Consider the following 13,645-nt stretch of genomic DNA (forward strand, 5'->3'; position numbering starts at 1 on the left):
AGAAATTTAACATTGGTTGCCTATTGCAGCGTGTATAATTGTCAAGAAAAAGCTGGTTGTAGCGCCTCATTTCACAAATTAGAATTTCTCCATATTTTTATTTTTTAAATTGAGATTGATTTTTAAAAATTTAGCATATATATCAAGTATAATTAACGTTCCAAATAATTATAAAGCTATTGCATGCTTTCAGGGCTGGATTATTTTTTTAGCTTTTCCTATGCTGTAAGGAAATTTATGCAATTTTTATGCTTTTTATTGGTGTAAATAAGTAAAAAATACTAAATTATTTAAAAACGAATTTTTGAAAGTTTTGTTTAAGATTCTAAATTGTGCTGCTTTTTTAAAATTATAGATGAATATAATAACACAATTTCTATATAGGAATTTTATTTCAATTATATTTCATAATACATCATAGTGATAAACATTTTGACTCCTTAATAATTTTTATACATTTAATTCTAATATTAAAATTTATTTAACCGTAATAATTAATTTTGCCTGTATTTTATAGTGATTATTTTTTTAAATTAATTTTTTGTTCTACATAATATTTTTTTATTTACTGTTAATTTAATTTATTAGCCCAAAGGGGCGGTAGCCTAGAAAGGCTGTTAGTTTCGAAGCGGCATTTTGCCCTGTTTTACTATAAATGTCCGTGTCTCCTTGCAAATTGTTGTTACCAAGTATTATCTCCCTATATTCTATTTAAAGAAATTATATAATGAAGAATCTGCAGGAATACATGCATGTTTCTCGCACTGCGACAAAAACGACAGTATTTAAAGCCATGAAATTTTGAATAATGTAATCCTCCACCCGAACATGGGCATCTGGAAGAATGAATTTCGAATTCGTTTTAATCTATTTCATATTTTCTAAAACTTTAATGAATGTTTGATTAACAAACTCAACGAGTTCAGAGCGAGCACTGTACAGAAAATAACAGTTTTATCTCCAGTGCGGAAATTCTAAAGATATGCTGTTTTCAAATGTATGTGGTTTACGGGCGAAGAACATGATATTCAGTAAATATAGGTAACACACAAAACCTTAAGAAAGTTCCTTTTGGGCATAATATAAAATCTGAGAGCTTCTATATATTATTTTACCCTTTTTTCCCCCTTCGAAATGAAGGGAAACTCAGAAAATTTTATGCTTCGAATATTATAAATTACTAAAATAAATATTCCACTTTAATGTTAATAAGTTAATGATGGTATAATCAAATAAATGATTGTTTTGTAATGTTATTATAGTTTTGAAAATCACTGCCTGAAAATGGTCATTAAATAAATAAAAAAAAAAGTTATCAGATCTTGTTTAATTTTACCTTATTTATTTCAAAGCATCACGTACTGTCATTGTTATTTAATTTTACGTTATTTGTACGCAACATTAAGTCCATGAATTTTGTGCCTAGATTTTTTACCGTTTTACTAAAGTAAAGATGTTTGTACAAGAATTACGCGAAATGTAGTAAAAATGCGCGAAATGAAGTAAAAAGTGCTTTAATGAGATATATTAAATCCTATTTGAAAAAAAAAACTGTGTCTTTCATAATCTCATCACTATACAACGTATCACATTTAATAATTAAAAACAGTTATGTGATACAAACGCCATAGGTTTCAATGTTAAAGTAAACCAGATCGTCTCTACTCTTTCTTGCCGACATGTCGGTGACGCGCGCCCCGCCCACTGGGTTAGTCTATATCTTATAAGGTCCATGTTAGCTTCGTACTGACGTAACATTTCGCGGTCCTTTACCAGTTTTGCTACTTATCCGATGGTGTTGGGTTCACTTCTTCCACACATGTATCATTGATGAGGTATTTTGCCCCATAAGAGCTGCGATTTGACGATAGAAAATTCCTTCTCCCAGCGAGCCTCTAATTCACACCTGTTCAAAAGGCACAACTTGTTCATATTGCATCGTTTGTCGTCTGTAAGATATAGTGACTTTTTAAGAATCGTTCACTACCACTGCCAGATAACGAAACATTACTTTTAAAATTTCGTATGGTCCTATATTTAGACAGTTAAGGTATTCCAAGGGAAGCTGCTCAGTTCACACATGGGCTATCACTCTTATATTTTAATCCTTTTCATTTGGCAGCCAACATTGCATTTCTTGAAAGTTTTACTTTACGAGCATGATTCCATCTTGATGTTGCTATTTCACCAACAGGAGTGTAATTGTTTAGATATATTTGTTGAAAAGTCGCGCGGGTACTCAAAAGTTAATATACAATCTAAAAGGTGGCTACAGGAGAGTTTCCTTCAAGTCCATAAGTGGTAGGTCAGATCACGTTTCAATGGTTATTTGATACATTTAATAATGCATTACTTTTTATATTCAAATTAAAAAGGCTGTAGAACAGAAGTTGTTTGATTTTTTGATTAATATTTCGGTAAAGTGAAATAGTATTCGCTGTTAACATCGCAGTTTGTCCCACATAACTATTAATTACAAATAAGAAGTTTATGGATGAAGGTGTGTGGCTTCTTGTATTTAATTTGATAAAGCATTACGAAAATTTTATGAATTGCGCTTTTCATTTATTAGGGTCGAACAAAATCTGAATACTGTATATGGTGGCCTCCGATAACATCGCGGACTAAAACGTCGCGAAGAAAACAACGCAAGGCGAAAACGTCGTGCTATAAAACACCATGGGAGCAAACATCGCTAAGAGAAAACATCGCAATTCTAAAATTTCGTAGTACAAAACATCGTCGTCGAAAATAAAGCGGTACAAAAACTTTGCAGTTTAAAAACATCGTCGTCGAAAATATCGTGGTAAAAAATAAAGTATCGACAAATCATCGCATGACGATAACATCGCGGATATGCTTTTTTTCAGGTTTAAATAATTGTAAATGGATATTCCCATAATGATTTGTGAGCGCAAGATGTAAAGAAGGATGATTTTTACTTTCACATTTTTTTATTAACTAATAAATTTTTGCTGAAAAAGTAAGAAGGAAACTTAAGCATAGAAAATTAAATGCAAACTGTAGATTATACTTTCCATGAAAATTTAACAGTAAAAACTTTATAAAAATGATTTATTAATGGTTAACTATGATTTATTAATGGTTAACCTTTGTTAGTTAACTATGTCAGTTTAAAATTCTATTAAGTGCTATAAGTTGCATTAAGTTTCTATGCTTAAGTTTCCTTCTTATTTCTCAGCAAAAATTAATTAGTTAATACAAAATATGAAAGTAAAAATTATCCTTCTTTCCATCTTGCGCTCACAAATCATTATGGGAATATCCATTTACAGTTTTTAAAACCTGAAAGGAGCATGTCTGCGGTGATTTGTAGATACTTTACTTTCGACGATATTATTTTCGACGACGATGTTTTTAAACTGCGAAGTTTTGGAACCGTTTTATTTTCGACGACGATCGACGATGTTTTGTACCACGATGTTTACTCTTTGCGATGTTTCCTTCCACGATTTTTGGAGCATGACGTTTTCGCCTTGCGTTGTTCGCCGCGACGCTTTCGTCCGCGATGTTTTCGGCTGTAACTACAGTATAAGATTTATTTTAATTAACAGCTTATTATATTGAATCTTTTCTGAACTTCTACCCTTTCGTGTACTTCCCAGAATATGCAAATGAAATCAGTTTAAAATGGAGCGTTAATTGAAATTTAGAGAATGACGGTAACTTATACCCAGATGTTTAGCTTTAATTATTTTTAGCTGACTAAATGCAAGCATAACTACCAATAAATATTTCATATTTTGTTTTATAAATTTTTGTTGTCAGGTTTGAAGTTAAGGTGGGACGAAAAGTCGTCTAGCAGTTTCAGGAGTTTACTCATAGGTCTTTAATATAAGCTTACAACAGTACAATTCTACTAATGCGCTAAAACTCTTTATAAAATTCACTTCTCTTTTTGGAAAATTTCATATTTGACTGTATCTGCATCTATCCAGAATATATATAATCCTATCTCTTTATCTATGTATGCACACTTTCCCACTTGAATCTGCGCATTCTTCTTTTATTCAATGCTTTTCTAACATGTCACTGCTTATTTCAATCCATAAAACGTAATTATTATAAAGATACGAGAGTCACTCTGAAAGTTCTGAGATACGCACAGACGATTAGTGTCAAAACAAATTAAAGTTTAAATTTGAAAATATTAAGTACTTGAGCCTAGTAGACGATATTTTACTGGTCAGTTGCATGTAACTTAGCGTAAAAAAAAATTTTCGGCAGAAGCAAAAATAAAGTTGACGCGAGAATATTATAGCGCTACGATTTTCTATGATTTTAAAGTGGAATCAAATCAAGAAGAATGCATTCAGTGTCTTCTTTTCGAAATGAAGGTCCATCTCGCGCTATCCGTATGTATTCGGTTGGTTTGCAGAGTTTTAGAGAGGTCGCAACTCACTTTAGGATGAAGAACACACAATAAGGCAGTTTTCAACACTAATCCCTGATAATGTATCTGTTGCATAGAAAATATTAATCGATGATAATATCTGCACCTACCAAATGATATAGATGGAATTTAACATTGGATCTGCCACCATACATAAAATAATTCATGAAGAACTGCATATTAAAAAAACTAGTTTGCTGTTGGGTACCTCGTAATTTAATTAAGCACCAAAAAGAGGCGTGTGTCAGAATAAATAAAAAATCCTTGAATTACTTAGAGATGGTGGCCATCACAATATTTCTAAAATCATAACTGGTGATGAAACGACCATATTGTTTTTTGACATTCCAACACGCCAAGAAATTAAAGAATGGATCTTTGAAGATGATCCTACTCCCACAAGGGTGAAAAGACAATGTGCCAAATGAAGAAAGTAATGTATGCAGTTTTCTTCAGAAGTACAGGACTGTTCAAAGCTATCAAGCTGGAAGGACAGAAGATAGCCACAGTTAACTGGTAGACCACTAAGTATCTTCCAGAAATTCTCCAAGAATTTGAATGTTAGAAGACTCATGCTCCACCATGACAATGAATTTTCTCATTCAACAAGATTGGCAGTTGAGTTTCTTGAACAAATACATATCAACATGATAGAACATCCATCCTATTCATCCGCTCTAGCTATGGGGGATTTATGGTTACTTTGTAATCTAAAAGGAACTTAAGAGGACGTCGTTTTAATTTCGAAGATGAGATTGATGAGGCAGTAAATGCATTTGTTTCATTGATTCCAAGAAATGAATGGTTAGAGGCTTTCAATCTGTGGAAAATTCTCCTGCAGAAGTACATTGATGCTAGAAGACACTATTTTGAGCACTCCTGAAGTCTCCCAAGTATAAAAAAACCTGTGTAGAAAGAAGAGAGAGGGGGGACAGAAAGGGATATAAAAAAGCACAAATGTGAGCATGAACGCAGATGACACCTTGTTTAGTTAAGTCTGCATCAGAAATGGGTTTGTCGACAGTTAAAAAAATGTGCCATCGGATTGGGACAGTACTTAGAAATGATGGCTGCTAGTCAATTAAACATCGCTGTTAACTCCGCCTACAGTTATTTCACTCGACTAGAATTTTGTTTACATTCTGCTGCTGTCTGAGTTGCTACTGAGATAGATGTGTAAACCGAACCCACTAGTTAATGGCAAGAACTTAAGTTAATTAATTTAGATTTTGGTCATTTCTGTATATTATGCACATTTCAATTTGGGCATTTTAATGTACGTTATTTTCTGTAAATATCATTCAATATTTTTCAACTTTAACGTTTGATTAAGGTTGCAAATATTGCATTATGTTTATTATGTTTTAAAGGTTACTTTGAATTATATTTAATAAAATTTTCAAAGATTGCATTACATTTATTATTTTTATAACAATTACTTTGAATTAACATGCATAAAAGAGAGGGTGTCAGGGACATTTTACTCAGGTGAAAGTAATTTTTTTATTACTACTCAATTTAGCAAAACATTTTTTACTACTGCTTAATTTGGCAATAATATCTCACGATATGAAAAAGTTCATAAACTAAACGGAACTTCTGCATTCATAATATATTCTATCTAGTCCTTCACTTTAATTCATCCTACTCTAAATCTAACTAATTGGCATAAACTCACCAGTTCGGCATTATAACTCTTACTTGAGTAAAAGACAAAACACCGTCGCATTTATTGTTGATTCAACTGGGGTTGGTTTGTTCCCCCTTGGAAAATCAACCGATTTCCGATCAATGACAATAATTACTTGGTTTGTTGATTAATTTTTCATTTTAAAAATTTCTATTTCAATTTTTCATAATTTTTCATTTTAAAAGTTTCCATTTCAAATTTTTCATGATTCAAATTGAAGTTTCTTTTTAATTTTTTTTTCAAGTTTCAATTTTAATTTTTTTAAGCTCAATTTTATGTTACTTCATTCAACTACGATTCTATTAACTTTATCTAAGGAGATAATATACTCAGTAATCCATTAGTAAATAAATTATTATTTTATTGCTTTGCAGCTATCGCGCAAGTATTAAGAAATTTATTTCGATTTATTAATGTATTTAATTTAATTCAATCTTTGATAGAACCAGTGTTTCACAAAGACTAAAAATTGAAATTTATAAGTAATAAATCTCATAAAATCCTTTAAATGTAAAAAAGGAATTTAATAAATGTTAAATCTTAAATACTTCAAACAAGTAATACCCTAATTAAAAAGAACAATGAAATTAAATAATAAGAATAAATAATGCAAAAGAAGTGGAATTCAATCAACTTATATGCCACTTCATCAGAAGGAGGAGCACTGAAATCAATTAAAAATCTCTGTTCCACAAAAAATCCTTACTTTTCTGTATCCAGAATTAGCCGAAATAAGCGCTTTCACTAAATTCAGCTAAAATGGCTTGAAAGGAGTAAAAAAAGGAATGAATTTTGCAAGCACTATTTCATTCTGCAGTTTTCTAGGTCTCGGTGCAAAGGGCAAAATTTCAAGGTTTACTTTTTCCCTTGAATCGGAATAATATTACAAAATAAAAAAATGCCTCAGAATTGGGATATTAAGTATATTTTTTATTCCTGTAATAGTGAAAAATGTTAAGCATAATGGGTTTAATATATATTTGGCAAATGATTCTTCACTTGATTTTTTATGTAGATAACTATCAACACGAACATTAGCATTTACGGCGAAACCATTTCTTCCTGGAAATTTTGAAGATAGAAAATGCATTTTTGCTAAGTGATATTTTTGTTCGTTTCGTCCATTTTCAAAATTACTCTCAAGAGGTACCTCTTAAGGAAAAGTTAAAGAAATCTTTTTCTTGCATACTAAGCAAAAACTGGGGAAAAAAGGATATTCACTATTTTGGGGAGCGAATAAAATTGTTTCACAGTTTTTACAGAGTGTAGTAATTGAGTTTGGGAATTCTTTTAATAGATAATAAAATTTAAATTGCCGGACTTTGTACACTGAAGGATGCTCTTTCGAAGTACATGTGCTAAATACATCAACCATTAATTTTTTCCAGAAAAGCTTTCTATGCTTTTAAATTCCACTTCACAAGAATAACGCTTATCTTTAAAGATGTTAAAATACTCGCAACAAAAACAAATGAGGTGCATTATTATATGTTATGAGCAGGAAGAGTATATTGCCTAAGCAAAATTCTTTTCAAAACCGTTTTGAAGCTTTTAGAAAAGATAGCATATGTAGGCTCTCGAATATATTTTTTTACATTGCATAAAATTATATATCAAATACTGAGCGAAGGTTCAAGACTTTCTAATTTACATCTCTGTACGAAAATAGGAAAAGCAGAGATAACTGAAGCTTCATAAACATATGTTGCGATATTTGAGCGTCTGTCTACGAAATTTTCTGCAGCATTTTCGATCAATTTTTGATGACATAGAAAAGTTACTTTATCTTTTAGAAATCCATTAAAATGATTTTATGATGATATTTAATTTTTGTAGAATATAGTTATGAAAAGTTATATATTACGTATAATACACAGATTGTATTAAACACACTTGTAACTTTCAACCATGGATAAAGCAAATGTGACAGGCACAAGTTTTTCTTTATCTTCCAAAATAAATTCTCTATTACTTCGCAATTTTATCTGCGCTGTGTTGTGGTTAAGGACGTTTATGATGCGCTTTTTTATTCTTCAGGATTTAGGATTTTATCATTTAATGTAAAACAATATTAGCATAGTTCATCCACACTGCATATTTTAGCTGATACATTTGTTATCTCTATGCATATTTATCATTTTATATTCCAGTTATTTTTCGTTGCTTATATAGAATAAATTTACATAACCATTCAAACGTTTATTTAAGTGTTATATTTATATTCAAATTTCCATGTGTTTTTATTTATTTTTAAAAGGAAACATGATCTTTCAGAGTTTAATAGTATTTTACACTTTATTGAAGATTAGTACGTTCTAGGAAAAAATACGATAAGCTGCTTGGGCTTTAAGTGGTAAATTTAATTTTAAAATATGGAAATGTCTGGATACGTCTTACATTACGTCAGATGGTGAGCTGGCTATTTTGTCTTGCTCGGTTTCCTGCGAAATTTGCGTCTTTTCAGCTTTAAGTTGAGAGATTTTGAATGCTGTTTCGAATAATTCACTAAATAAACTAATGAAAACATACAAATTCTCTTTAGCATCGCGAAGCATTCTAAATTTTAAATTAAAAATAAAAATAATTAAATAAAAATAACTATTAAAATATTCGAAATGGCTGGGACTGCTGTATAAATTTCGTAAAGCAATCCTAGATTCAAATGAGAAGTTAAAAGGATATGGCGCTGACATCATCAGCTACTTATAGGCGGCGACAGGGGTCTAAATGTTATTTTAGAGTTATGCTACCAAAGATTACTAAGTTATTATTTTTGTTAAGTTTCATTAATTCTTTCCAAATCCTTTACTTTTAAGCGGTTTGACTACCTGTCTATAAAAGCTGATACAATATACTCTAGACATACGCAAGTGTCTTAAAGAATGTGAATGTGAGGAATTACCACCAATATTAGGCACTCCATAGAAGTTTCAGAAACACTGAATAAAATGTTCAGTGTTTAGAGTGTGGTAGTTATATCTATGAATATACATAATATATTAAAGTAAGTGATATTTGCAATCTTTCAAAGAATAAAATGCAGCAATGGTAATACAGCACAATGAAGATATATAAAACAAGTGTATAATACTATTATGTGAGCGATAAGGTAAGTGTGTACAAAAAGATAAATTCCCGAAATGGAGAATTAGTCAACATCCGTACGTTATAAAATTGCATCTAGCAGAACATAGGTAAATTAGCTTTGCAGTTTAAAAGAACAGCAGAAAAAGAGCAGTATGAGTGGCGGAGTTTAAAAATTATATACAAAAGCGGGACAATACAAAATTAGTGAAATGCTACAAAAGATACAAAAGCAAAATATAAATCAAAGCAAGAAATGCTGTAATAATTACAACGCAAAGGAGAGAAATTAATTTACTTTAAAAATGCGCATTCATTTCTCAGTTCGAAAAATTATGTTTTAATAAACAGCTATATTTTCATTTTCATGTTTCTACATTCTCTGATTTTCCAGATTCAGAAAATGAAAAATTTTTGTAAAAGTGGTTCTCCATGGATTTTGATTTCAGTTCCTTTTAACTGATACGTGCAGTTAAAGATGTATGCACTGCTGTTGGCACACAGAAGAGCAAAATAAGTTATTCCAGTCTAAAATTCTAACAGTTTTTCCTTACATTAGAAATATGCAAGGAGTTGGAAATGAAGAATATTAGACTGTCTCAATTTTTTTAATTGTTGTTATGCGTTAAAACTCTACGAGTTAGTAAAATAATTATGGTAATTACAAAAACTAAATTTCGACACCTCTCTTACAGACGCTCTCTTCGGATTTCCAGACATTTAGAAATAAAAAAGTACATATTTTAAACATATTATATCCACTTTCCGCTGAATTCTGTCTAGACGCATATTATTTTAGGAAATAGAGGGTGAATGTAAGGTTACTGATAAAAGTGTTGAGTAAGAAGCAGATTCTTATAGAACCAGTGCTTGTTATACATTTAATTAAACTTAGTTTGTCGTAATATTGATGGCGTTAAGGATTAAAACTTTACAATACAAATGAATCCATGCCGAAAATTTCAACACGCCGACATAAAAAGAAAAAACAGAAAACACTGTTTTATATTTAAAAATATAGATTATAGTTACAGAACATTTAATTATAAGAATGTACTCCTGTCCTTTTCAGTTCTTAATTTATTTTTTTTTTCTTTTCATTCTATTTTTTCGTGTAATATTTTATTAATAAGAAATTATTAATCTAAATCATAAACTTATTCCGGTTGTACGTTTCTATAGTTCTAGAGTCTGAAGTAGATTTTAAATCCCATTTCTTCACGAAGTTAATCCTCTTGAGGTTTTATAGGAATTTCAAAAGTTTGAAGCTGTTCTAATTTTTATTAATTTGCATCGTTTGCTTAAAAATGCGGAAGACATATTTTTACAGAGTAGCTGCTAAACCAGTTGTCTGGTATATCAGAAATAATGATCTTTCTGGTATATTACGCTCTTATTACGTTCTTAATGATAAGAAACACATTAAGAACGTAATAAGAGAAAGGTAATTAATTTTCATATATAACTCTTTGATGTTTGAATGGTTTTACAGAATTTTTCCACAATTGAACGTACTCATTTGCTTATATTATACTTCCATCTTTATAAACTATTTCTACCTAAAAGCTAATTATACAACCTACGTTTGACGTTATTTATAACATGAGATCGTGTTATTATTTCAAAAGACAACAACTGAGAAAACTAGTGACAGTATAAGACAGTATTAACTATTCTTTGAAATGTATGTCTGCTAATTTCTGTTAAAAGTGTTGAAATTTTGGAATATTTTGAAATTAATTTTATAAAATGTGTCTGGTACTAGTATTTTGCCTAATACTTGTGCGAAAAAAGCGAGGAAAAGAAGATTTCATTGTCTGGAAGTATTTATGTTTTAATTAAATAGTCTAGCATTAAGCAGCTTTAACAAATACAACTTAAATTTAAGTTTTACTCATTATGATAGGATAGGATATTTTTCCGTGATGACACATTCAGAGAATTTCTGTTTCTCTATTTTTGTATTTTTAATGTTTTTGTACAATAGCCAAAAAATAGATGTATGCTATTTTGCAAAAAATGGATCATATTACTTGTATTGCTCTGAGGTAAAAGCACAGATTTTTAAAAATGAAGGAAGAATGAAGAATCACAAACTCCATAGTAAACAACAGCTGCGTCAAAAATTGCGAGAAATCTAGAGTGAGCATGAATTACCATATCGATTATAAACTGGCAGGATACTTTTTATATCAGAAATATTTTACAGTGAAACATTAGCTCATAAATAAGAGTTTGCCCTAAAATGAGATGTAATGTGAGATGTAATGACGCATTGGACAAAGTAATTCAATATAAAATAGTCACCTGCTGTACCCATGCTAGAAAAGCTGCAATGTTTTTATGAGAATGTTAATTATCTTAGCTCGGTGTAACAACTATTAACCCTGTAATAACAATAATTTTTAACACCATCAGCTGTCAGTGTGAGATTAGTTGCATAACATCCTACAACTCATCACGTATTTAAAGTCTAATTAATAAATAAATAAATATATAAAATGTATGATTATTTAATTCATGCAGTTCTGCTTCCATCTGTTCTCTTTTAATCTGTTAATGGCGTTATTGTGCCTTTCATGCCTGTGAGAGAGTAAGCCTGGCAAAAACAGCAATGGTAATCAAGGTTACAGAGTTTTGCGCGAGCGAATTAGGAAAAGAAGTTTTCCTGGGTGTGAGAATATCTTGTTCAAAGTTAATTAAAATTTTTGACATTGCGTTTGTAGAGTCCAGGTGAGTTAACTTCTATCTGTATACTGGAGTAGCAAGAAACTACACAGGAGAAAATTTCAAGTACCCTTTATTAACTCTTAAAAATTTACAATGCGTCAACTCGACGCTAACAAACTTCGCCTCTACTTGGGCGGTAACTGAAAGTCAGATAATTGAAACTAACGGTTGAAATATTAACAAGTGATAAAACTAGCCTACAGGGCTCAGCGAGATCCCGTAATTTCAACTCCCTTCTAAACTAGTGGCATCAAAGCAACGCAATTAAGCCACTTGAACCAGCAATACGCAAACTTACCTACGGCTGAGACGGCAGCTAGAGCCTAAATCTTTTTCATATCGAAACTCGGATTTTAAGTACTTCCTTCGGAATAGAAAATTGCATTTGTTCACGCGCGCTACAACATTTAACTATTCTGGCATCGACAATTAGGGGAATGAAGGCTTATATGAAAGTTTCAAATAAAACATAAAATTATTAGCTAAAATAAATATAAATCCCTACAAGTTCTAGAACTGAGTTCTGGGATTGTTGCGTGATGTACGAGATGAAGTCCGCTGCGTATATTAGAAAATTCTTTCAATTTGCTGCATTTATAAAATGAGATTCCCTGTATTTAAGTTTGCGATGTTCGATCTTTGAAAGCTTTCAAATTTAGGAAAAGATTCTAGGTTTATTCTAGACAAGTAGATAAGTAGAGTTTTTTATGTTATTGTGGGTGTGTCTAATTTGCAAATATAACTGTAAATAGAATTATATTAAGTGTTCAAATATGCTATTTAAGCTCAAACTATGGCAAAGTTATCAGTTTAAAAAGAATCAATTTTCAGCCAATATTTTATGTTTTCCTTTCGTTAGAAAAGTTATCAAAATAGCACGTGGTTTTCAATGCTTTACTAAACAGTTTAAAAATTAATTTTTAAAAGTTTCAGGAAATGATTACAGTTATTGAAATAGCTTTTTGGACAGAAAATTTCTAAAACTATTTGGTAATGATTGAAAGGAGGAGGGGCGAAGCTTAAGATCTTAACAGTATCTATTGTTAAAGAGCGAAACGTTTTTGCAGTTATAGACCGAGCATAGATGAATCTCAATTTTGCTCAAGAATTACTTTTTAGTGGTACATTAGGCACTATTGCATTAATATGAGTAAATATGCATATAAATTGTCATAAAACGTGGTTTTTAAAAACAAATATTAGCCAGAAGTACATGTGAGACAGCCTAAGGACCTTACTAGTGCTCGTTTTTTATAGATAAACTAGCGGGCAAGCCCGCCAGCTGAGCGGGCTGAAGCCCGCTTTTCATTGTTCAACGTTCATGAGTTTCCATTGTAATTTCGCCGTTATTCGAAAGTTGAACCGAACTACCAGTGTTCAGCAATTTTGAGCAGTCTGCGTCCGCTTTGTTCACCTATGTATGGAGAAGATACTGCATAAACGATACACATGCGTAAAAGCAAGAAAACACCCATGGAGCCAGCCCGTTCGCCGGGATCGAAAGTTGGACCGAACTACCAGTGTTCATCGGTTTTGTGCTGGCTGCGCCCGCTTTATTCACATATGCATCCAGAAGACACTGCATACACGATACACATGCGGAAAATCACGAAAACACCCATGCAGCCAGAACGCTCTCTCGGATTCGAAACATGGACGAACTACCAGTGTTCAGCGGATTTGAGCGGGCTGCGCCCGCTTTATTTACGTATCCGTCTATTAGATAC

The 13,645-nt window shown here is 31.3% G+C and overlaps 1 protein-coding gene across 1 annotated transcript in view; it reads left to right on the top strand.

Annotated features, from left to right (window-relative positions):
• LOC118185065 (ras-like GTP-binding protein Rho1) overlaps positions 1-13,645 on the top strand; it is a 724,791-nt gene that overhangs the window by 493,219 nt on the left and 217,927 nt on the right. The gene's annotated exons all lie outside the window — the stretch shown is intronic.

Source organism: Stegodyphus dumicola, chromosome 6 (genome assembly GCF_044657685.1).
Source record: "Stegodyphus dumicola isolate Sdum_Otavi_A_Nest chromosome 6, ASM4465768v1".
Lineage (NCBI taxonomy): Eukaryota > Metazoa > Arthropoda > Arachnida > Araneae > Eresidae > Stegodyphus > Stegodyphus dumicola.